At 39.6% G+C, this 26923-nt stretch overlaps 1 protein-coding gene and 1 non-coding gene across 2 annotated transcripts in view; both read right to left on the bottom strand.

Moving 5' to 3' along the window:
- KIAA2022 (KIAA2022 ortholog) overlaps positions 1–26923 on the bottom strand; it is a 209239-nt gene that overhangs the window by 44945 nt on the left and 137371 nt on the right. The gene's annotated exons all lie outside the window — the stretch shown is intronic.
- On the bottom strand, positions 24820–24891 carry TRNAC-GCA. Its single transcript has one exon. It is a non-coding gene; the product is annotated as a tRNA-Cys (tRNA).

Raw genomic sequence — 26923 nt, 5'->3', positions numbered from 1 at the left:
TCTCTCATAAAAGTGAAGTGGTGGAAAGCAAATTTTCAAAAAGTGGGGGATACATGTAATAGTTACCTCATAAGGTTAATGTGAGAGTTAACTGGTTTATGAACATACATAAAGTAGCACAGGACCTGGTTCACAGTGGGTCCTCAAAAGTAGTAGTTATCTTCTTCTCCCTCCCTAGCCCAGAGTACTATTTAAAAAAATTCTGGCAGTATACTCTTAAGTTGGTAGGTGAAATTCCAAGGATCTTTGGGGGTAATTCAAGGCAGGAGGCACAGAAACCAACTCAACAGGTTGGAAGAGAACTACCTAAATGGGGCAGTCTGGTCCTTTCTTTATTTTTCCTGTTGATCTCTAAGATATTTTGTGGTACTTATAGCAATGAGAATGATAAAGCTCCTACGATCGATCTATTTGGTGCCTGAAAAGTAGTCCTAAGTTAGGGGGATGCTTTAGAACCTGATGTGACATGGTTTAAGATAAATTTAAAAACTTTGCCCTCTGCCATGCAACTGAGTTCCCCCATGGCTGTAGACTGGATGGTTTTACATGGCTTTAGTATAATTCTACTTTTTATTCCCTCCTTCCCCTCCCCACTAGTGCTATCCTGGTGACTGAATTTTGCCTTTCCCCCATGTTCTGAGAAGCTGATGCTGTTAATCTCAAAACAGCCTAAGGTTGAATCCAGAAACCATTTGTGAATTTAGGTGGAGGGAGGAAAGAGGGTTTTGCCTCCAGAAAGTTGATGGCAAAAGCCTCTGTTACCTTTCCCTTCCAACCTCTCCTTGGGGAAAAAGAAAACCCTCTATTTACACTACCTGCCTCTGCTGAGGAGACTTAAGAGATGTAGGATCGATCCCTGGATATGAAGACCGCCTTGAGGAGGAAATGGCAACCCACTCCAGTATTCATGCCTGGAGAATCCCCATGGACAGAGAAGCCTGGTGGGCTACAGTCCATAGGGTGGCAAAGAGTCCAATATGACTGAGGTGACTTAGCACTCACTCACACCTTTACTGAACTTCTTACATTCAATGACAATTTCTATCTTGCTTATGGCCTCACCTAGTTATCTATCAAGCTTTGATGTAGTATCCCTAGAGTCATCTGTTCCCAAAAGATATGAAGGAAACAGGACCTTCTGGGGAAAACAAACAAACAAACATGCCATTAAAGCTCTCATTCCAAAGTCCTTAACTCTTTATTTCCTCGGGTATCAACTACCTCCTGTTCTCCAAATGCTAATTGAGTTTTTTTTTTTAAGGCAGCTAGTTCTTGAGAGGATGACTGGTATGTGTGTGCTGGAGGAAGGGACTGGGAGGGGTCAAGTTACAATTACACTTTTTAGTCAGAAAAAAACAAATCAGATGGTAATCAAATCCAAGGAGAAAACATAGATTAAAGTCTTTACTTTCTGAATCTGTTACTTAACTAAACACAGCTATTAAAGATGATGTCTTTGTTGTGCATGTGTATCTATAATAATGCTGTTATTAGAGCATTAGAACGCTCCCCATCTCTAAGATATGCACTCAGAAGGACTTTCTCCAAGACTGGGAGATTCTACACTGATCTATCTACAACCTCACCAGGTTACTCTATATCCACAGTATAGGAAGGGAAAGAAACTAACACTTATTTAGTGGAATTCTACCAAGTACTTTAAATATATTTATTATCCTAATTTAAAGTCTTATGAGATATATATTATAATCTCTTTGATATATAAGAAAATTGAGACACAGAAGAAAGTTAACTCTTTCAGGCCCACCTAGCTAGCAGGAAGGGAATCAGGATTCAAACCTAGCACTGAGTTTCTCCAAAGCTCACAGTCCTTCCACTCATCACAGGGTTCTTCCAAGATGCCTGGGCTGAGGGCTAGGGTTCACTCTTTGGTGGGACCATAAAAGTGGACTAACTCCGAGACTGATAAGACAACTTTAATTCAGTAACATGATGCTATAAACAATCCACTTGAACTCTACATATAAAACATTCCTTGGAAGGAAGTAAAGAAGGAAAGGAGAGAAGAGCTGGCAACAGGTTCTCAATTTGAAAAATACCTGAAATCAAGAACCAGCACTTATTTGAAGGTTTTTTTTAGGTCAAACTTACCAAAAGACCCCCAACACAATAGTGCCTTATCGAAGAACAGATTTTTTTACAGCTAAGAAAGTAATATATACTATTTTTCCATGACCAGTCCTAATTAAACTGAAGGAATTAAGTGAATATGATGATGGGGCTATAGAGGACTTGGCAGTTTAGTACAATTATTACAAAAATAATATCCTGAAAATTGCCACCCAGTGAGTCAGGAAAATAAGCATAATCTCTGTTTACAGATGAGAAAACTAAGGACCAGGGAAGTAATAACATATAGTTGTTGAGATGGGGCAGGATGGGCCCTGAAGTCGTGAATGCTATTGTTTCTTCAGTACAGTTTTATGTAGGGGAGTGACATGATCAAAATCATCCTTTAATAGTAGTCAACTCAAGATGAATCATGAGAGTTAGAGCTGTAGCAGAGAGGAATGTTGGACTAGAAGCCAGGGGCTCTGGGTTCTAGTCATAGTTTTATCACCTATATTAACCTGTGAAACTGCCAAAGGAAGATAAATCTCCCTGCCATTTTTCTTTAACAGGACTCTTGGGGACTCAAATGAGAGAAATAACGGATATGAATATGCTGAATATGTCATCAGATCCTTGGTGACTAGAGGAATTTGTCAGTTTTTAATAAATATTCTGGAGGCTCATTCATTCTGTTGTCACTTATGGTACCTAAGTACACAGTCATGACAATCTAAAACATTCTTAGTGAAGAAATAAGACCTGAAAATATGCTCTAAGCTTTTGGATACTTTAGGTACTTTTTAAAATTGAAGGATAGTTGATATACTTGGGAGTACCAGACCACCTTACCTGTCTCCTGAGAAACCTGTATGCTGGTCAGGAAGCAATAGTTAGAACCAGACAGGGATCAACTGACTGGTTCAAAATTGGGAAAGGAGTACAACAAGGCTGTACATTGTCACCTTACTTATTTAACACAGAATATATCATGTGAAATGCTGGGCTGGATGAAGCACAAGCTGGAATCAAGATTGTCAGGAGAAATATCAACATCAGATATACAGATGATATCATTCTAATGGCCGAAAATGAAGAGGAACTAAAGAGCTTCTTGATGAAAAACGGTGAAAGAGGAGAGTGAAAAAGTTGGCTTAAAACTCAACATTCATACGTCAACATGAATCCGCCACAGGTATACACGTGTTCCCCATCCTGAACCCGCCTCCCTCCTCCCTCCCCATACCATCCCTCTGGGTTGTCCCAGTGCACCAGCCCCAAGCATCCAGTATCATGCATCAAACCTGGACTGGCGATTCATTTCATATATGATATTATATGTGTTTCAATGCCGGTTGTAACTGTTAATCTTATACCTCTACTTTGCCCCTGCCCTCTTCTCTCTCCCCTTTGGTAAACATCAGTTTGTTTTCTACATCTGTGAGTCTGTTTCTGTTTTGCTATATACATTCATTTGCATTATTTTTTTAGATTCCACATATAAGTGATATCCTACATTATTTGTCTTTCTCTGTCTGAGAAAGAGACACTTTCAAAAGTGAAACACTTTGTTTCACTTCACACAATATCCTCCAAGTCTATATATATATATTGCTGCAAATGGCAAAATTCTGTTCTTTTTTGTGGCTGAGTAGTATTCCACTGTATATTCATACCACATCTTCTTTACCCATTCATCTCTTGATGGGCATTTGGGTTGCTACCTTATCTTGGTAATTATAAATGATTCTTCTATGAATAGTTGGGTGCATGTATCTTTTTAAATTAGTGTTTTCTTGCTTTTCTGGATATATACCCAGGAGTGGAACTGCCATATCATGTGGTAGCTTTATTTTTTGGTTTTTTGAGAAACCTCTATACTGTTTTCGGTAGTGGCAGTACCAATTTCCATTCACACCAATAGTGTATAAGGGTTCTCTTTTCTCCACATCCTCACCAACATTTTTATTGTGTTCTTTTTGATAATAGCCATTCTGACAGGTATGAGGTGATATCTCATTGTAGTTTTGAATTAAGTACCTTTATTGAAATAAGAATATGATGAATGTGATAGAATTGCTGACTCTCATCTGGCTACCTCTTTACCTAACCTGAGTTTCCTCAGAACTCACTAGGATCCAAAGGAATCAGCCTCATTTAAAGATCAAGGTATATGCAAGAAGGCAGGCAGAGCAAGCTTATGAATCACAGGAGAGAGACAGATAGCATAATGCCTCCTAACATCTGCCATCATGGGGTGCAGGATGAAAAGAAAGTAAATCTCACATTTTAATTTTTTCCCAGTACACAGCTTAATTAACTTTCATAATATACATAGATAAAAGTCTTAGACCAAAGAGTCCAATATTAGGCTTGCCTGTGGGCTATAGACAAGCAGCAGCATCTTGGCATCTATGACAAGGTTTTGGGGGAGAGAAAGGAGATTGTTTTCTTAATCCATGTTTTCTTTATTCCCCTCTTCTTGCTCCACCTTTTACTGGCCCCCTTTCACTTTTGGTCTATCTTCCAAATTTTCTTGTTTCAACTAGTTTTGTGCTATCATTCACCTCTTCTGGTCACAAAGTGTTCCAAAATATTTATAATAGTTCTGAAATAATTGTTCACATTCAGATAGGGTAATCCCACACCCATCCTCCCTTACAATTTGTCTGAATTTGTGGGTTCTTTTCTGCCAGAATGCTGGGGCTTAAAAAGGTGAAAGCCAGTATTATAAAGACAGTGTCTGAAATGTGTTCAAGTTATTAACAGTTCAGAACTCCCACTGATACTACCTAATAAAAGGCAGTTTGCTGTTTGCAAATACAACACAGTATCAGTTTAGAGTCTGTCATTTTGCTCATGCCTTGCTCATTACTGAGCTTGCTCTGTCAGAGAGGTATTCTTGGGTTCTTGAACTATAAAGAATTGAGACAAGGAGTTGGAGTTTTCCACTCAATGGGTATGGAGAGTTGAAAATTTTTTCAGTAGGTTAACATGACAAAGTCTGTTGCTACTTCTTACCTCTGCCCCCAGCTTGAATATACTAGGGCTCAATCCTGTTACCTCATGGTGGCAGGTCTAGCTGCTGACACTATCTAAAACTCTGCTGTAATCCATTTGTCATCAAGAAGCTTTGGAGTGATAAGGCAATTTGTGATTTTATTCCATTTCAATGGAGAAGCCACAGTAGCCTCAGAATTGTAATATCTGCTAAATTACTATGGATAATTATGTAATACTTTACGGCCAATGATTTCCAAATATTTAATTACAGCTAAGTGATTTCTTTGGTATTTTTCTGTAGATTTATACTGAACACATACTTTATATACTTATTTACTTAGAGGTGGCGCTAATGGTAAAGAACGCATCTGTCAATTCAGACGACGTAAGAGACGCGAGTTCCATCCCTAGGTCGGGAAGAACCCCTGGAGGAGAGGATGGCAACCCACTCCAGTATTCTTGCCTGGAGAATCCCATGGACAGAGGAGCTTGATGGGCTATGGTCCATAGCACTGCAGAGTCAGACATGACTGAAGCAACTTAGCATGCTTGCATGGACTTACTTGGCTTATTTATTTATTTAACCATAAAAGTGATCAAGGACCAGGGGACAAGATGTACAGGGTACTTTACCTGGAAATGGCCTGGAAGCATTTGTACTATCTTAGATAAAATCCTAGCCCTATTGAACAGAGAAGGAGACCCATTCAAGCAGAAGGGGAATTTCTCCAAAAATATGAGCATGCAAAAAATTTCATAATGTACTGCAGATAAATAGAGGGTGTTCTTGTTCTAGTATGCCTGACTGGGTGGTACAGGCAGCACTCACAGGTGAATGGCAATAAATAGCTCTTGCTGCCAACATCTCTCTTATGCTATCTTTCATTTTTTCTTGAGCTCTTCCAAGTGAAGCTACACCATAGTCAAGGTTAATGAGGAAATACAGGGATGTAGATTTTGAACCAGTTAAACTGGAATCACATTACCCTTAGGAGTGGCCTCACTTTATTCATAGAGTATGATTAACCTACTCTTCCTTGTGGACCCGGCTTCCTTGGTGGCTCATATGGTAAAGAGTCTGCCTGCAATGTGGGAGACCCAGGTTCCATCCCTGGGTCAGGAAGATCCCCTGGAGAAGGAAATGGCAACCCGATCCAGTATTCTTACCTGGAGAATCCCATGGACAGAGGAGTCTGATCCCAGGATCAGACTCATAGGATCACATACAGTCAGATACGACTGAGCGACTAACACATTTTTCTTCAAGATTAACTTATATATGGTGAACAAGTCAACTTTTTAAGGTTAAAAATATAGTATTTACCCTGGACAAGTTATACATCAGATTTACTAGCTGCTGACCACTCCCCCAACACAATCCCAACCCAACTGCAGGAAATTATATGAACTGAAACCCAAGCTGCTATTTAAGCAGCTACTGATAGGACTGAGTTAAATTCCACACATTTGCAACTGCTTAAAGAGCAAACTGGAGAATACTTTGACTGCTTTCAGATGAATGCAAGTGAGTCCAAAAACCTAAGATGACTTATCACCTTATGATGTCTAATGATAAGGGTATTAACATTTATCCATCACTTACTGTAAACTAGAAGGTTGATATTATTTGCATTTAACCCTTATAAAAGCCCTGTGAAGTAAGAAGGAATTAACATTGTTATTTTATAAGTTAGAAAACTGAAGCTTCTAAGAGAGTTTAAGGTAATTTGCTCAAATGCACACAGCCTATTACCATGGTGCTAAGACAATATGTTCAGGCCACATACAGAAATTTTAATAGCAGGGAGAGACGTGTGTGTGTGTGTGTAAAAGTGAACAATACTTTGCTAAGTAACTAAGAACATTGCTACTTCAATGTTTTTCTCTTATCTTCGTGTAATTTCCCCTCCATTTACAGTCTTTTTGTGGTAGTGTTGTTTGTCTTTGGAACTTTCTTTATTTCTTTTCAGAGATGAAAGAGTCCCTCATTTTAATCCAGGCACACAAACATAAATGCTGAGTCTTCCAGCTCTAAGAAATCCTAGAAAAGATTCTTGCCTATGCTTGCTGATGGAAACAGGTCAGTTGCAGAAACCACTCATTGATTCAACTCTGGGAATGCACTATATTTTCAGCCTATAGGTGAAATAATCATTTATTGGTAAAATGAATTTATAAAGGAACAGACACTTTTTTCCCACAAAAGTCACTTATGATGCAAGAGTTCTGTTAATTGAGACACAACCTGACTTTTATTATGACCCATTGTTCTTGTTCTTGTTATTTAATTTTTTAGCCAATATATTGTTTTCAATAGTCATTCTTCATGTCTATCATCATCATCCTACAAAGGGAGCTAACAAATGGGTTTTTGATAGTAGGTGCCTATCTCTACTTTAATTCACCCTGCACGTTGTTTCCAACCACACTATTCATCAGTATCCTGGCTCAGTTACTCAAAATGAATCATCACCTATAATTACATCAAATCCAGTCACCTCTACAAGGCTTTCGGGGATTTCCATAATCTGGCTCCACCATACCTCAGCAGCCATACCCAGCACTATGCACAGCACTCGACATGCTTACTGTCCCAATATACACAAGGTTTCCTTGCATTTTTCCTTTCTGTCTCTCTAAATTCCACCTTCCAAGGCCCAGACCACTAACAATAAAACCTTTTTTTATCCCTTACGTTTTGTGGACCCAACAAGAATTTGTGCTCCTGAAAGCAGGTTTTCAGGATTTTACATCTACTGCCATACCATACCCGTACACAGTTATGGGTATGCAACAAGGAATCACTAGATCCTTGCTGCTTGATTCCAAAAAAAATATTTTCTTTGGGGAATTTAGAACACAGATTTATATAGTTTATACTTGGAAATGTCTGAGAGAAAATAGATTCAGATTCAGTTTTGATCTGTTTGTTACATTTTGCTAATTGCCTTTAATGTACTTCCTCCACCAGAGTCAGTCTCCTTTAATTATTCCTGGGCATTCTTTAGGGAATTCCACCAAGATACCAAAGGAAAATGAAATCTAACTACATTTAAATGATGTGATCGCAATTGGCCTTTGTATCAAACACAGATAAAGGTTGAATTTTTTTTCTTTCTTAATGTTAACTTTAATCAAAGTGTACAAATGAGCTAAACCTAAGCAAATGTGGTTATATAATGAGGCCTGGAATTCTATAACATAATCTAGTTGGAAGCATGATTCACATATGTGATAAAATTGTGTGCTTTCAACATTTCTTGACCAATCTGATAAAACTGTCTTACATTTTCACAGTAGTTTATAGGTTATAAAATACTTCATGTCTGTTATTTTGTTTGATCTCTGTAATAAAACTATAAAACAGATATTGTTTTTCTTTTGTGTAAGGTGAAACAAATTCAGAGTCAGAAAAGTTAAGAAAGGCCTTGAGCCAGGAGAAGAAAGAAACAAGGCCTAAACCTATGTACACAGAAATTGGGTGGGGAAGGGATAGTAAAGCACAAGAGGTGCCTGGTAACTTAGCTGAACATCAACTGTGTGCTAGGTACTGTCAGATGACACAAATATGAACCACAGTCCTACCCTACAGGCACATAAATGTGTGAGAAATATATATAAAGGCTAGACAACTGTTAGTTAATAGAAAACTAAGTCCCAAAGTCTTCACACCTAATGTTCCTTTTCCTACAATTCTGTTGCAAGGATCCAGTTCCCACTTACCACCTTCTGTCTCTTCTTTCTTTGGTGCTCAGAGGCCACCTTCTGAAATAGCTACAGAAGAGACTCTGCTGAAGCCCTATGGCTCCAGAGAAAGAATAAGAGCATATTAGTTGGAAAGGAATATTGGGAGAGGATGCTAGAGTCTCATGCAGAGACAACCAAATCAGGAAGTTAGTGGTGTGAACATATGAGAGCAGGAACTTTGTATTTTGGTCCATTACCAAATTACCAAATAGCAAACTATAAGAAGTATGTTTGGAAGAGCGAGCCAAAGGAAGAGTACATGGAGAAAGAGGTAGAGAAGGAAAAGAGGGAGAGAGAACAAGAGAGAAATCTTAGGTTTGGTGTATATGAAATTTATACTAAGATTTACTCTCTTACCAGGATATAGAACAATTCTGTTAATGGAGGCCAATGGTTTATTGATACTTGTCCTTGAGGACAAGGCACGGATGGACTAATTGAGAATTTTTTAAGTCTTCACAATATAGGGAACCAACCCAATGACATGAATATCCAAAAGTCTGTAAAGTATAACAGTAGGTAAGAACTTGAGTGCCCTGAACCAAAATGGTGGCTAAATGACAGTGTTTCTATTGTTTAATTGCTAAGTCATGTCCAAATCTTTTGCGCCCCTAAGGACTATAGCCCACCACACCACTCTGTCCATGGGATTCTCAGGCAAGAATACTGGAGTGGGTTGCCATTTCCTTCTCTAGGGTATCTTTTGACTTCTTCAAACCTGCATCTCCTGCATTGGCAGGTGGATTCTTTACTGTTGAGCCACCAGGGAACCCCGTTCTCTGCTAAATCCAGAGATTAAAAAGGTCAAGGGAAGGGAAAGTGGCTTAAGGATGCATCTCTCCCTCAGTAGCTCCATTTACTTTAAATTCTAATTTGCTATGCCAGAGAGAGGTCTCTAGGAGCTGGCAGCATCTCCTAGGAAGGCAAAATCCTTATTACCATGACAAAGAATTCTGAAACTCTTTCAAAGTGTTTCAAAGAGCCCAGAAGAGGACTCCTTCTGAGCTTAGGTTTGGAAATTTAGCAACTAACATTTATACTACTTAGTAATTTAGAATATTTTAATAAAATAAATTTCATATTCAGAGTTGAACAAGCCAGGAGGCAGAAGGGGCCATCATTTCTAAATCCAAAAGTGTCCACAGAAACCAGAAAACCCTAAGTCCCCCTACTATAGACCATTCCCCAATATGAAGCCACCTACATGGGCCTTATTTCCTACCATATCACATCCCAACATTTCTACATGGCTTTCAAGACCTACCTCCAAACAATTCCTGCTGCCCTTGTTATTAGGTTTGGCTTTATTACTCCACAGACCTGCTCTTCCTCCTATCTTCCTATGTGCTGTCATTGATAGCTCTATCCGGAACACCCTTTCCTCTGCATCTCACCCAGTGAAATTATACCCACATGTCAAAGTCCATTTCCTCCTTGAAGTCTTTCCTGACTATTAGACACTTCACTGATCTCCTTCATATCTGAAGAGTAAATGTGATCTGTAGTAAGAATAATGGAAGCAGTGTGATGGAGAATTTAAAATAGTACTAGAAGATTAGGAGAAATTTTGAATTCAAGTTCCAGGTTGGCCAGTAAATAGAGTAAATGACTTTGGCAATGTTATCTAAACTTCAATTATTTGTGTTTTATTATATTTTTACTCCATTATTCATTACTTGTTTACCCTATGCTTATTGTTGAATCCTATCTAAATCTTTCCATTAAGGATTTTACAGTCTACTAAATGAGATGTATCTATAAACAATTAGAAGTGAAAATAGGAAAAGTGGTTAAATATTAAGAGAGCGTCATAGAAAGTTCCTCAAGAGGTTAGAGGAAGTTTGCATTTCCCTATGTAGAAAATAGCATTGGAACTTGCATGAACAAAAGTATTCTAAGGATCAAAAAATATATAGGAAAGTGTTAGGAAACAATACATAGGAAAATGCCATACAAATGCAAGGGCCAGTAGTATTTTAACTGGGATGAGTGGTAGGAGAAGCTGTTCCAAGGAATGATAAAGTGGAGCAACGAGTGCTTCAGTCCCTTATTACAACCTGCCAAATACTTTTCTTCAGAAGAAGCAATGGGCTCCCTTGATGTCAGAGTTGCCCTTTTCTGCCCGCACACAAAAGAGCCTACATTACATTGTAGTCCATGAAAACTTTCCAGAGCCACTTGCAGCAGGGGACTCAGAAAGAGCCTCAAACAATGCTCCGTAACTGGCAGCAGATGGCCAATTTGAGGAGAAGCACTGCTATGTCTCACATACCTCCAAGACAAAGGGTAAAAGAACATACCGGCAATATGAATGAGCTGGTTTTTATCTTATATTCAGGATAAGGGCAACTGTTAAGCAGTTAGCAGCGGGGCACTACAGCAGCTACATAGGTATAAAGCAGAGGAGGAATCTGACAGTAGCTGAAATACTATAACACGTACTCTCTCTCACCAAAGTTCCAGCAAGAGGCTTGTTGTCCATCACTAAGATCCTCCCTCCTCCAAGTGGTTCTCCAATCTACTGGTTGCAACCACCAACTGGGTTCAGATAATACAGACCATCCTTTGGTAAATGCTTTCACCAGTTTTAGGTATGAGTATGTGTGTGCCTCCTCAGGATGACCCTCCTTCTCCCCCTCTACACAAAGAAATCATTCTAATGTACAATGCTAAATTTCATTTCCATAGTCTTTTTCTTCATCCTTAGAAGACATTTTTTGAGGGGGAAAAACAGGGTTTGGCTGGCCATCTAGTCCAATATTTAGCTCAAAATGATATTCCAACAGTATCCAGGTTCATATAAACTAATCTAAATTAAATTCCATTCAGACACAAATTCACCACTGGTATTAGTTTCATTATTAATTATAGTCTTTTACAGGGTTTGTTAGGAAGCACCTGCCTATGCATTTTTCCAGACATTTGATTCTACACCTTCCTTGGAAGGGTCAGATACTTGCCAAAACTCCTTCGTGGGTGGTGGAACAATTTGGCTTGTGCACCCCTCCTCAAGAAATATATAGCTAATGATGAGAACATATAGTGTCAAACTGAAGAGGGACAAAATGGTTTTGGTGACAAAATTATCTCTATTACAGACAAAAACTCAATTTGGAATTTTTTTCACAGCCTCTCATTCACTGCTCTGCAAATGTCCATTATTACTCTCCTCAGACATACTCTAGGGACCACTCTAGCCTTCATTACTTAAGTCTTCATTATTTATTTGTAATAATAATACCTTGCATTTAAGGTACTGCTTATCATGTGTATCATATAACATATATGAAGGGAAATTAGTCACACAGTCATGTCTGACTCTTTTCAATCCCATGGACTGTAGCCCATCAGGCTCCTCTGTCCATGGAACTCTCCAGGCAAAAATACGGGAGTGGGTGCCATTTCTGTCTCCATGGGATCTTCCTGACCCAGGGATCGAACCCAGGTCTGCCTGCATTGTAGAGCACAAAGGAAGCCCTCATATATTTATTTATATTTAATTATAATTTAATGCATGTATTTTATAATATACTGCTTTATCATACATGTATACACAATACATTACATTGACAATAATTTAGTACCTATCTGTGAAGTAAAGAATTAACCCAGCAGGCCTGCATTACTCAAATTGTATACATTCTCAGAAGGGCCTACTTGTATGACTAGACTTTGCTGGCTCCTAGGAACTGAGGTCTTGGAATGTTCCCTATGCTACTGATTAGGGCACTGTGCCTGCCTGAAGTCTTGAACCACATTATACCAACTTGTGTGGACAGTTTGTGTAAAAAATGTAATTTATGCTGAACATCTGTTTTCTTTATTTGGGGTGGGGGTTGTTCTGAAGTTTTGGTAACTACAATCAGCACTAGAGTTATCCAAATAAAAACCCTAGACTATTAGGCAAAATAAAACTTCTGTGGCAGAAAACATTTTGCATGTATTTCTGAAGTTCATTACTGGGGGATTTAGTATGTCCTGTGTGAATCCACTAGGAGAGGACTCTTGGAAGCTTCTACCTGGTATGCTCCAACTTGTGTTTGATCTATCATTTTCCTTTACTGATTCTTCTTTGCTAATCCCTTTGCTAAAATGAACTGTAGCCTGACTATAATGACTTCAGTTTAGATCAGTTCAGTTGCTCAGTCATGTCCGACTCTTTGCAACCCCATGAATCGCAGCATGCCAGGCCTCCCTGTCCATTACCAACTCCCGGAGTTCACTCAGATTCACGTCCATCGAGTCAGTGATGCCACCCAGCCATCTCATCCTCTGTCGTCCCCTTCTCCTCCTGCCCCCAATCCCTCCCAGCATCAAAGTCTTTTCCAATGAGTCAACTCTTCACATGAGGTGGCCAAAGTACTGGAGTTTCAGCTTTAGCATCATTCCTTCCAAAGAAATCCCAGGGCTGATCTCCTTCAGAATGGATTGGTTGGATCTCCTTGCAGTCCAAGGGACTCTCAAGAGTCTTCTCCAACATCACACTTCAAAAGCATCAATTCTTTGGCGCTCAGCCTTCTTCACAGTCCAACTCTCACATCCATACATGACCACTGGAAAAACCATAGCCTTGACTAGACGGACCTTAGTCGGCAAAGTAATGTCTCTGCGTTTCAATATGCTATCTAAGTTGGTCATAACTCTCCTTCCAAGGAGTAAGCGTCTTTTAATTTCATGGCTGCAGTCACCATCTGCAGTGATTTTGGAGCCCCCCAAAATAAAGTCTGACACTGTTTCCACTGTTTCCCCATCTATTTCCCATGAAGTGATGGGACCGGATGCCATGATCTTCGTTTTCTGAAGGTTGAGCTTTAAGCCAACTTTTTCACTCTCCTCTTTCACTTTCATCAAGAGGCTTTTTAGTTCCTCTTCACTTTCTGCCATAAGGGTGGTGTCATCTGCATATCTGAGGTTATTGATATTTCTCCCGGCAATCTTGATTCCAGCTTGTGTTTCTTCCAGCCCAGCGTTTCTCATGATGTACTCTGCATAGAAGTTAAATAAGCAGGGTGACAATATACAGCCTTGATGTACTCCTTTTCCTATTTGGAAACAGTCTGTTGTTCCATGTCCAGTTCTAACTGCTGCTTCCTGACCTGCATACAGATTTCTCAAGAGGCAGGTCAGGTGGTCAGGTATTCCCATCTCTTTCAGAATTTTCCACAGTTTATTGTGATCCACACAGTCAAAGGCTTTGGCATAGTCAATAAAGCAGAAATAGATGTTTTTCTGGAACTCTCTTGCTTTTTCCATGATCCAGCGGATGTGGGCAATTTGATCTTTGGTTCCTCTGCCTTTTCTAAAACCAGCTTGAACATCAGGAAGTTCACGGTTCACGTATTGCTGAAGCCAGGCTTGGAGAATTTTGAGCATTACTTTACTAGCATGTGAGATGAGTGCAATTGTGTGGTAGTTTGAGCATTCTTTGGCATTGCCTTTCTTTGGGATTGGAATGAAAACTGACCTTTTTCAGTCCTGTGGCCACTGCTGAGTTTCCCAAATTTGGTGGCATATTGAGTGCAGCACTTTCCCAGCATCATCTTTCAGGATTTGAAACAGCTCAACTGGAATGCCATCACCTCCACTAGCTTTGTTTGTAGTGATGCTTTCTAAGGCCCACTTGACTTCACATTCCAGTTCAGAGTCCTGCAAATCCTTCTATCATATCAGTGAATCTAGGGGTGAACTTGGAATTCAACAATACAATCTTACAATGTCATGAGGATTATCACTTCCATTTTACATATAAGAAAACTGAGTTTCAGAGAAATCAAAAGAATTCTTCAAGAGTGGAGTTAGTGCTTGAGCTGAAACTAGAAAACAATTCTCTCCAAATCTCATTCTTTCCCTACGACACTAAACACTTCCCTAAGTAAAGTTTGTTGAGCTTGGAGGGGTAGATACAATGGTATCAGGTATCTTTCAGCTCTGACAGCCCATAACTGTATATCCAGAAGCCTACATAAAAAAAGAAGTAAAACTTTAAAAAATTAATTTATTTATTTTAATTGGAGGCTAATTACTTTACAATATTGTGGTGGTTTTTGCCATACATTGACATGAATCAGCTATAGGTGTACATGTGTACCCCATCCTGAACCCCCCTCCCACCTCCCTCCCCATCCCATCCCTCAGAATTGTTCAGCTTTGAGTGCCCTGTTTCATGCATTGAACTTGGACTGGTTATCTATTTCACATATGCTAATATACATGTTTCAATGCTATTCTCTCCAAAAATCCTACCCTTGCCTTCTCCCACAGAGTCCAAAAGTCTGTTCGTTATATCTGTGTCTCTTTCACTGTCTCGCATATAGGGTCATCGTTACCATCTTTCTAAATTCCATATGTATGTGTTAATATACTCTATTGGTGTTTTTCTTTCTGACTTACTTCACTCTGTATAATAGGTTTCAGTTTTATCCACTTCATTAGAACTGAGTCAAGTACGTTTTTTTAAATAGCTGAGTAATATTCCATCGTGTACCACAGCTTTCTTATCCATTCATCTGCCGACAGACATCTAGTTTGCTTCCATGTCCTGGCTGTTGTAAACAGCTCTGCGATGAACATTGGGGTACATGTGTCTCTTTCAATTCTGGTTTCCTCAGTGTGTATGCCCAGCACTGGGACTGCTGAGTCATATGGCAGTTCTATTTCCAGTTTTTTAAGGAATCTCCACACTGTTCTCCATAGTGGCTGTACTAGTTTGCATTCCCACCAACAGTGTAAGGAGGTTCCTTTTTCTCTGCACCCTCTCCAGCATTTATTGTTTGTAGACTTTTTGATAGCAGCCATTCTGACTGGCATGTGATGGTACCTCATTGTGGTTTTGATTTGCATTTCTCTGATAATGAATGGTGTTGAGCATCTTTTCATGTGTTTGTTAGCCATCTGTATGTCTTCTTTGGAGAAATATCTGTTTAGTTCTTTGGCCTATTTTTTGATTGGGTAGATTATTTTTCTGCAAATGAGATGCATGAGCTGTTTGTATATTTTTGAGATTAATTCTTTGTCAGTGGCTTTGTTTGCTATTATTTTCTCCCATTCTGAAGGTTGTCTTTTCACCTTGTTTGTAGATTCCTTCGTTGTGCAAAAGTTTTTAAGTTTAATTAGGTCCCATTTGTTTATTTTTGCTTTTCTTTCCATTACTCTGGGAGGTGGGTCATAGAGGATCCTGCTGTGATTTATGTCAGAGAGTGCTTTGCCTATGTTTACCTCTAGGAGTTTTATAGTTTCTGGTCTTACATTCAGATCTTTAATCCATTTTGAGTTTATTTTTGTGTATGGTGTTAAAAAGTGTTTGTTTCATTCTTTTACAAGTGGTTGAACAGTTTTCCAAGCATCACTTGTAAAAGAGATTGTCTTTTCTCCATTGTATATTCTTGCTTCCTTTGTCAAAGATAAGGTGTCCATAAGGTTTCCATAGGTGTGTGAATTTATCTCCAGGCTTTCTATTTTGTTCCATTGATCTATATTTCTATCTTTGTGTCAGCACCATACAACTTTTAAAATTCAAAGTTTATTCAGGTCATTTATTCCCCATATTGCACACATCATTTCCGTCCTTAGAGTGTCCGAGGCTCTACTGACAGTCTACAAGAATTCACGGGCAAGGAAAATACTATACTTTAAAGAATGACTAGTTCTGCTATGCATACTTCCCCCCAGACGTTTTGTCTAATCCTTGATAAATAAAACTGTACACATGGATATGAGAAAAACCCTGGCTAGATTTGTTCAGTATCACTATTAGGGTAAGTGAAAGTGAAAGTCAGTTAGAACCCATGGACTATAAAATCCATGGAATTCTTCAGGCCAGAATATTGGAGTGGGTTGCCATGTCCTTCTCCAGGGTATCTTCCCAACCCAAGGATCGAACCCAGGTCTCCCCCATTGCAAGTGGGTTCTTTACCATCTGAGCCACCAGGGAAACCCGAATGGAAGGGAAAGTTTATAGCCTTCTCTGACCTGATATTGCCAGCATAATGTTCCCTTGCTCTAAATTCCCAAAGGACATACACATCTGTGTGGTCTGTCTCACTAACTGTATCTGTGTGTTCTGCAAATGGTGGGGAAGGAGACTGTGCCTACATAGGATAAAATATAAAACTTATGAAATAAATTTCCTTTCATGAAATTCTTGTTTTTGATTTTTGGGGGGAAGGCATGCTGTGAGGTTTGTGGGATCTTAGTTCCCCAACCAGGGATCAAGCTAGGGTTCCCAGCAGTGAAAGCTCAGAATCTTAACCACTGGACTGCCATTGAATTCCCCTGCCCTTTCGTGAAACTTAATATTTATAACATATGATATGTACTTTAAAGAGAACAATAAAGTAAATGAATAAATTAGGCTGCAATCTTTCTTTTATCCCCAATATTAAAATATCATTGGGTGAGTTTCAAAAACCTGGGCTGAGCTTTGCTTTGCAATGCTCTGCAAGATTTTCCACTGAACAGGAAAAATGGGAAGACACCACCTGTGTAACAATCAATCTTTATCTTTGGATAAAGGATCTTTAATAAAGGATCTTGCTGCTCTGATTTTGGTGTTGGCAAGTCCATTTTCATTACAATGTTTGGGGATCTTCACAGATTTATATCATGAAGAAAAGAAGTCTGTTGGTCTATGTGGAGAATGTTGAGTTAGTTGTACAGTGTGAACCCTTGTTGTTGCTGTTGTTGTTCAGTCACTCAGTCATGTCCAACTCTTTGCAACCCTATGGACTTCAGCACACCAGGCTTCCCTGTCCTTCACCATCTCCCGGAGCTTGCTCAAACTCATGTCCATTGAGTCGCTGATGCCACCCAACCATCTCACCCTCTGTCATCCCCTTCTCCTCCTGCCTTTAATCTTTCCTAGCATCAGGGTCTTTTCCAAAGAGTTGGCTCTTCACATCAGGTGGCCAAATATTGGAGCTTCAGCTTCAGCATCAGTCCTTTCAATGAATACTTAGGGTTGATTTCCTCTAGGATTGAGTGGTTTGATCTCCTTCCAGTCCAAGAGTCTTCTCCAACAGCACAGTTCAAAAGCATCAGTTCTTCAGCACTCAGTCTTCTATATGGTCCAATTTCACATCCATATATGACTACAGGAAAAAGCATAGCTTTGACTATATGGACTTTCATTGGCAAAGTAATGTCTCTGCTTTTTAACATGCTGTCTAGGTTGGTCATAGCTTTTCTTCCAAGGAGCAAGCATCTTTCCATTACACAGCTGCAGTCACCATCTGCAGTGACTTTGAGCCCAAGAAAATAAAGTCTGTCACAGTTTCCATTGTTTCTGCATCTATTTGCCAAGAAGTGATGGGACCAGATGCCATGATCTTCAATTTTTGAATGTTGAGTCTTAAGCCAGCTTTTTTTTACTCTCCTCTTTCACTTTCATCAAGAGGCTCTTTAGTTCCTGCTTGCTTTCTGCCATAAGGGTGGCATCATCTGCATCAGTTCAGTTCAGTCGCTCAGTTGTGTCTCTTTGAAACCCCATGGACTGCAGCCCACCAGGCTTCCCTGTCCGTCACCAACTCCCAGAGCTTACTCAAACTCATGTCCATCGAGCCAACTTTTTCACTCTCCTCTTTCACTTTCATCAAGAGGCTCTTTAGTTCTTCTTCACTTTCTGCCATAAAGGTGGTATCATCTGCATATCTGAGGTTATTGATATTTGTCCTAGCAATCTTGATTCCAGTTTGTGCTTCACCCAGCCCAGCATTTCTCATGATGTACTCTGCATATAAGTTAAATAAGCAGGGGGACCACATAAAGACTTGACATACTCCTTTCCTAACTTTGAGCCAGTCCATTGTTCCATGTCCGGTTCTAACTGTTGCTTCTTGACCTGCATACAGGTTTCTCAGGAGGCAGGTAAGGTGGTCTAGTTTTCCCATCTTTTTAATAATTTTCCACAGTTTGGTGCAATCCAAACAGTCAAAGGCTTATAGCATAGTCAATGAAGAAGAAGTAGATGTTTTCCTGGAATTCTCATGCTTTTTCTATGATCCAACAGATGTTGGCAATTTGATCTCTGGTTCCTCTGCTTTTTCTAAATCCAGCTTGAATTTCTGGAAGTTCTTGGTTCATGTACTGTTGAAGTCTATCTTGAAGAATTTTGAGCATTACTTTGCTGGTGTGTGAAATGAGTGCAAAGGTGCAGTAGTTTGATCATTCTTTGGCACTGATTTCTTTGGGATTGGAATGAAAACTGACCTTTTCCAGTCCTGTGGCCACTGCTGAGGTTTCCAAATTTGCTGGCATATTGAGTGCAGCACTTTCACAGCATCATCTTTTAGGATTTGAAATAGTTCAACTGGAATTCCATCACCTCCACTAGCTTTATTCATAGTGATGCTTTGTAAGGCCCACTTGACTTTGCACTCCAGGATGTCTGGCTCTAGGTGAATGATCACACCATCCTGGTTATCTGGGTCATAGAGATATTTTTTTCTATAGTTCTTCTATGTATTCTCACCACCTCTTCTTAACATCTTCTGCTTCTGTTAGGTCCATACTGTTTCTGTCCTTTATTGTGCCCATCTTTGCATGAAGTGTTCCCTTGGTATGTCTAATTTTCTTGAAGAGATCTCTAGTTTTCCCCATTCTATTGTTTTTCTCTATTTCTTTGCACTGATCACTGAGGAAGGCTTTTTTTTAAATATCTCCTTGCTATTCTTTGTAACTCTGCATTCAGATGGATATATCTTTCCTTTTCTCCTTTGCTTTTTGCTTCTCTTCTCTCTTCTATTTGTAAGGCCTCCTCAGACAACCATTTTGCCTTTTTGCGTTTCTTTTTCTTTGGGATGGTTTTGATCACAGCTTCCCAGACAATGTCACGAACCTCTGTCCATAGTTCTCAGGCACTCTATCAGATCTAATCCCATGAGTCTATTTATCACTTCCACTGTATAATCATAAGGGATTTGAATTAGGTCATACCTGAATGGTCTAGTGTTTTTTCCCTGCTGCTGCTGCTGCTAAGTTGCTTCAGTCATGTCCGACTCTGTGCGACCCCATGGACTGCAGCCTACCAGGCTGCTCTGTCCATGGGATTTGCCAGGCAAGAGTACTGGACTGGGTTGCCATTGCCTTCTCTGTGGTTTTCCCCTACTTTCTTCAATTTAAGTCTATATTTGGCAATAAAGAGTTGATGATCTGAGCCACAGTCAGCTCCCAGTATTGTTTTTTGCTGACTGTATAGAGCTTTTCCATCTTTGGCTGCAAAGAATATAATCAATCTGATTTCAGTATTGACCATCTGGTGATATGCATGATATGTATGATATATAGAGTCGTTTCTTGTGTTGTTAGAAGACGGTGTTTGCTATGACCAGTATGTTCTCTTAGTAAAACTCTGTTATTTTTTGCCCTGCTTCATTTTGTACTCCAAGGTCAATACTGATACTCCAGGTTATAAGGGAACAACCTAGCCCAGAGTACCAAAGTCAATCAAGAATTCTATATGAAACCCCAAACAGTAATATCTACTGAATATGCCAATATTTACTTTGTAAACTGAAGTAGTATTGATTTTGTGAGGGTAAGGAAGCTATAAAATTAGCTCCATTTGGAATGAAGCTGATGTATTTTCTTTTCTTTTCTTTTTTCCAAGTTGATGTATTTTCAACACTGCTAAAGCAAAAAGAAAAATTTTAAAATCTTGGGTCACTTTAATAACTAAATATCTACCTGTCCTGATGCAGGAAGAACAGATCATGTCTTCAAGACTGAGTTTTATTTTACTTTATTTTCTTTTTAACAATATTTACTTATTTTTGTATTTTATTCATTTGTTATTTATTTGGATGTTTCAGTTTTAGTTTCAGTACACGAAATCTTCATTGCGTCATGTGGGATCCTTTGTTCCAGAGTACAGGACTCCCTAGTTGTGGCATGCAGGTTCAGTAGTTGCAGCATACCATCTCTCCAGTTGCAGTGTGTGGGTTTAGTTGCTCTGTAGCATGTGGGATCTTAGTTCCCTGACCAGGGATCAATCTCATGCCCCTTGCATTGCAAGGCAGACTCTTAACCACTGGACCACCAGGGAAGTCTCCTATTTATTTATTTGATTGCACTGGGTATTTAGTTGCAGCATGTGAACTTAGTTACAGCATATGGGATCTAGTTTCCTGACCAGGTATTGAACCCAGGCCCCTGCACTGGGAGTATGAAGCCCTAGCCACTGGACCACCAGGGAAGTACCTAAGACTAATTTTTAAATGTATGATACCACCTAATATATGTATCATTTTATATTCTAATATGATTATTAAAATTTAATAATTCACTTTTGTGTGATAAATTTATAATGTACTTATATATTTCATATTGTTCATCTTATGTTGATCCCTAGCAATAACTCTACGTGTGAATGGGTAGGTGTTATCCTCATTTTACAGATGTCATGGATAGAAGGCTAGGAGAGGCTGAGCACTAGGTAGCTGGCATCAGAATACAGGTATCAATGTTCCAAGCTTCCTCTGTTTTGTAGAGGAAGTGGCACTAGTGGTAAGGAATCTGCTTGCTAATTCAAGAGACACAAAAGACAAGGATTTGATTCCTGGATCAGGAAGATCTCTGGAGTAGGAAATGACAACCCACTCCAGTATTCTTGCTTGGAAAATTTCATGGACAGAAGAGCCTGGTGGGCTACAGTCCATGGGGTCGCAGAATCAAACATGACTGAGCTCGCACACACACAGCAAGGGACACGAACATGATGAGATGCTGCATACTCCATTCCAGGTCAAAACTCATTATCTAACTCAAAGTTTAAAGTTACACAAGTTTACTTGTTGACATACTAGCCAACATGAAACCCAAGCCTAGTTTCCTGAATTAGTAGTGAGGTACATGTTGTGACGCATAAGTATTGATTATATTTCCTGATTTTGACTCAAATATCCCTTTACTAGGAAAAGAGGTGAGGATGATACAATTTTTTTAAATTTTTATTTTTACATTATTTTACTTTACAATATTGTATTGGTTTTGCCATACATTGATATGAATCCACCCTGGGTGTACATGAGTTCCCAAATATGAACCCCCCTCTCACCTCCCACCCCATATCATCTCTCTGGATCATCCCCGTGCACCAGACCCAAGCATCCTGTATCCTGCATCAAACATAGACTGGCGATTAGTTTCTTACATGATAGTATACGTGTTTCAAGGCCATTCTCCACAATTTTAACAGTCTCCCAGAAACTTCCAAAGATTTCTGACTCCCATGGGGCCAGCAAGTACCCTGCCGTCTAGTGGTCATTTATAGAAATTTCATCTTTCTGGTACCCGTGAGAGGAACACCCTTTGGATATTGTTTTCCTTCCATAGGGAATATGGTATGAGAGTGATCGCTATTCCAATCAAGCTCAGCAGCAGATACTCTACTGCACCATACACACATTCTCCAGTCATACTTCTTGGAAAGAGATTGAATTAAATATAGTTTAATCATAGCAGAAAATGCACTCCAAGGTATATACACAAGTGAACTTATGTCCACACAAAAACCTGCACGTGATGTTTATAGAAACTTTATTCATAACTTCTAAAACCTATAAACAATCAAGATTTCTTTCAATAAGAGAATGGATAAACATCTTTACAATGGAATATTATTGAATGATAAAGAGGAACTATTTAAAAGAACTATTTGAAAGAACTACTGCCATGTGCAACAACATGGATAACCCTTAAATACATTTTGCTAAGAGGCAGAAAGCACACATAAAAGCTACATATTGTATGATTATATTCATATGACACTCTGGAAAAGGTAAAACCATAGGGATGGGATTCTCATCGTAGTTTCTGGATGTTGAGAAAAAGGAGGGTAGTTGATAACAAAGGGAATACACAGAAGAATTTTGAGAGTGACAGAACTCTTCTTTGTGGTTTTGGGGTGATGAATACATGATACTATGCATTTGTCAAAATATATAAAACCATAATTCATAGATAATGAGCCTTAGGGTATGCACATTAAAAGATCAACCAGGATGTCAAGAGATAAAGGATGGAATGAAGACTGTGACAAAGGAATCTGTTACAAATGTGTGAAATAACTGCACTAGGTGAAGATATGTGACTTAACTTTGGAAAATCCTATTTTGATTGGAAACTAAAAGAGCAGAAAGACAAAAGCTGAGGACATTCATTATCACTAAACCCACCCTACAGGAAATCCCAAGGGGTGTTTCTCAGGTTGAAAATAAAGGCCAAAACTCTCAGTAACTCAGAGCCATATGAAGACATAAAGACCTTTAGCAGAGTTAAACTAGTGAGCAAATGTATAAACCAGTATTTTTGAAATTTTTATTTCTAACTCTATTTTTTATTAATATTTTCTACAAGATTTAAAATATAAAATTTGTGGCATCAATAATATAGGGGAAAGGTTGTTTAGAGCTGTTTTTTTTATCCAATTTAACTCACATTGGTTTCAATGCATGATAGATTGCTTTAACTATGGGATGCTTAGCTTTCATTCTTTGTTACAGCTGAGAAAAATTCCATTGTATATGTATATGTGTGTGTGTGTGTGTGTGTGTGTGTGTGTGTGTATATATATATATATATACACTGCACTCAATATGCCAGCAGATTTGGAAAACTCAGCAGTGGTCAGTTCAGTTCCATTCAGTCACTCATTCGTGTCTGACTCTGCAACCCCATGAACTGCAGCATGCCAGGCCTCCCTCTCCATCACCAAATCCTGGAGCCTACCTAAACTCATGTCCATTGAATTGGTGATGCCATCCAACCATCTCATCCTCTGGTGTCCCCTTCTACCACTGCCTTCAATCTTTCCCAGCATCAGAGTCTTTTCCAATGAGTCAGTTCTTCACATCAGGTGGCCAAAGCATTGGAGTTTCAGCTTCAACATCAATCTATGCAATAAACACCCAGGACTGATCTCCTTTAGGATGGACTGGCTGGAACTCCTTGCAGTCCAAGGGACTCTCAAGAGTCTTCTCCAACACCACAGTTCAAAAGCATCAATTCTTCGGTGCTTAGCTTACTTCACAGTCCAAATCTCACATCCATACATGACTACTGGAAAACCCATAGCCTTGACTAGAAGGACCTTTGTTGACAAAGTAATGTCTCTGCTTTTGAATATGCTGTATAGGTTGATCATAACTTTCCTTCCAAGGAGTAAGAGTCTTTTAATTTCATGGCTGCAATCATTATCTGCAGTGATTTTGGAGCCCCCCAAAATAAAGTGAGCCACTGTTTCCACTGTTTCCCCATGTATTTGCCATGAAGTGATGGGACCAGATGCCATGATCTTAGCTTTCTGAATGTTGACCTTTAAGCCAACTTTTTCACTCTCCTCTTTCACTTTCATCAAGAGGCTCTTTAGTTCTTCTTCATTTTCTGCCAGAAGGGTGGTGTTATCTGCATATCTGAGGTTATTGATATTCCTCCTGGCAATCTTGATTCCAGCTTGTGCTTCATCCAGCCCAGCATTTTTCATGATGTACTCTGCATATACATAAAATAAGCAGGGTGACAATATACAGCCTTGACGTACTCCTTTTCCTATTTGGAACCAGTCTGTTGTTCCATGTCTAGTTCTAACTATTACTTCCTGGGATTGTACAGGAGACAGGAATTAAGACCATCCCCAAGAAAAAGAAATGCAAAAAAGCAAACTGGCTGTCTGAGGAGGACTTACAAATAGCTGTGAAAAGAAGAGAAGTGAAAAGCAAGGCAGAAAAGGAAAGATATACCCATTTGAATGCAGAATTTCAGAGAATAGCAAGGAGAGATAAGAAAGCCTTCCTCAGTGATCAATGCAAATAAATAGGGGAAAATAATGGAATGAGAAAGACTAGAGATCTCTTCAAGAAAATTAGAGATACAAAGTGAAAGTGAAGTTGCTAGGTCATGTCCGACTCTTTGTGACCCTGTGGACTGTAGCCCGCCAGGCTCCTCTGTCCATGGGATTCTCCAGGCAAGAATACTGGAGTGGGTTGCCATTTCCTTCTCCAGGGGATCTTCCCAACCCAGGGATCGAACCTGGGTCTCCTGCATTGCAGGCAGATGCTTTATCCTCTGAGCCACCAGGGAAAGGGAATATTTTTTGCAAAGATGGGCTCAACAAAGGACAGAAATGGTATGGACCTAAGAGAGGCAGAAAATATTAAGAAGTGGTGGCAAGAATACAAAGAAGAACGGTACAAAAAAGATCTTCACAACCCAGATAATCACAATGGTGTGATCACTCACACTCACCTAGAGCCGGACATCCTGGAATGTGAAGTCAAGTGGGTCTTTGGACGCATCACTATGAACAAAGCTAGTGGAGGTGATGGAATTCCAGTAGAGCTTTTTCAAATCCTGGAAGATGATGCTGTGAAAGTGCTGCACTCAATATGTCAGCAAATTTGGAAAACTCAGGAGTGGCCACAGGATTGGAAAAGGTCAGTTTTCATTCCAGCCCCAAAGAAAGGCAATGCTAAAGAATAATCAAACTACCACACAATTGCACTCATCTCACATGCTAGTAAAGTACTCACATGCTAGTAAAGTAATGCTCAAAATTCTCCAAGCCTGGCTTTAGCAATATGTGAACTGTGAACTTCCAGATGTTCAAGCTGGATATAGAAAAGGCAGAGGAACCAGAGATCAAATTGCCAACATCCACTGGATCATTGAAAAAGCAAGAGAGTTCCAGAAAAACATCTATTTCAGCTTGATTGACTATGCCAAAGCCTTTGACTGTGTGGATCACAATAAACTGTGGACAATTCTGAAAGAGATAGAGTACCAGACCAACTGGACATGCCTCTTGAGAAACCTGTATGCAGATCAGGAAGCAACATTTAGGACTGGACATGGAACAACAGACTGGTTCCAAATAGGACAAGGAGTATGTCAAGGGGACATGGAACAACAGACTGGTTCCAAATAGGAAAAGGAGTATGTCAAGGCTGTATATTGTCACCCTGCTTATTTAACTTATATGCAGTGTACATCATGCGAAATGTTGGGCTGGAAGAAGCACAAGCTGGAATCAAGATTGCTGGGAGAAATATCAATAACCTCAGATATGCAGATGACACCACCCTTATGGCAGAAAATGAACCAAAGAGCCCGTTGATGAAAGCGAAAGAGAAGAGTGAAAAAGTTGGCTTAAGCTCAACACTCAGAAAACTAAGATCATGGCATCTGCTCCCATCACTTCATGGCAAATAGATAGGGAAACAGTGGAAACAGTGGCTGACTTTATTTTTGGGGGCTCCAAAATCACTGCAGATAATGATTGCAGCCATGAAATTAAAAGACACTTACTCCTTGGAAGGAAAGTTATGACCAACCTAGATAGCATATTCAAAAGCAGAGACATTACTTTGTCAACAAAGGTCCATCTAGTCAAGGCTATGGGTTTTCCAGTGGTCATGTATGGATGTGAGAGTTGGACTGTGAAGTAAGCTAAGCGCCGAAGAATTGATGCTTTTGAACTGTGGTGTTGGAGAAGACTCTTGAGAGTCCCTTGGACTGCAAGGAGATCCAGCCAGTCCATCCTGAAGGAGATCAGTCCTGGGTGTTCATTGGAAGGAGTGATGTTGAAGTCGAAACTCCAATACTTTGGCCACCTGATGTGAAGATCTGACTCTTTGGAAAAGACCCTGTTGCTTGGAAAGATTGAGAGCAGGAAGAGAAGGGGATGACAGAGGATGAGATGGTTGGATGGCATCACTGACTCAGTGGACATCGGTTTGGGTGGACTCTGGGAGTTGGTAATGAACAGGGAGGTCTGGCGTGCTGCGGTTCATGGGGTCGCAAAGTGTCAGACATGACTGAGTGATTGAACCGACTGACTGACCTGCATACAGGTTTCTCAAGAGGCAGGCCAGGTGGTCTCGTATTTCCATGTGGTCATAGGACTGTAAAAGGTCAGTTTCCATTCCAATCCCAAAGAAAGGCAATGCCATAAATGTTCAAATTGCCATACAGTTGTGCTCATTTCACATGCTAGCAAGTTCAGTTCAGTTCAGTCACCATGCTAGCAAGATTATGCTCAAAATCCTTCAAGCTAGGCTTCATCAGTATATCGACCAAGAAATTCCAGATGTACAAGCTGCATTATAAAAAGGCA

Source organism: Capra hircus, assembly GCF_001704415.2.
Source record: "Capra hircus breed San Clemente chromosome X unlocalized genomic scaffold, ASM170441v1, whole genome shotgun sequence".
Lineage (NCBI taxonomy): Eukaryota > Metazoa > Chordata > Mammalia > Artiodactyla > Bovidae > Capra > Capra hircus.
The sequence above is the reverse complement of the archived record's forward strand: the minus strand, read 5'-3'. Positions and strand labels throughout refer to the sequence as shown.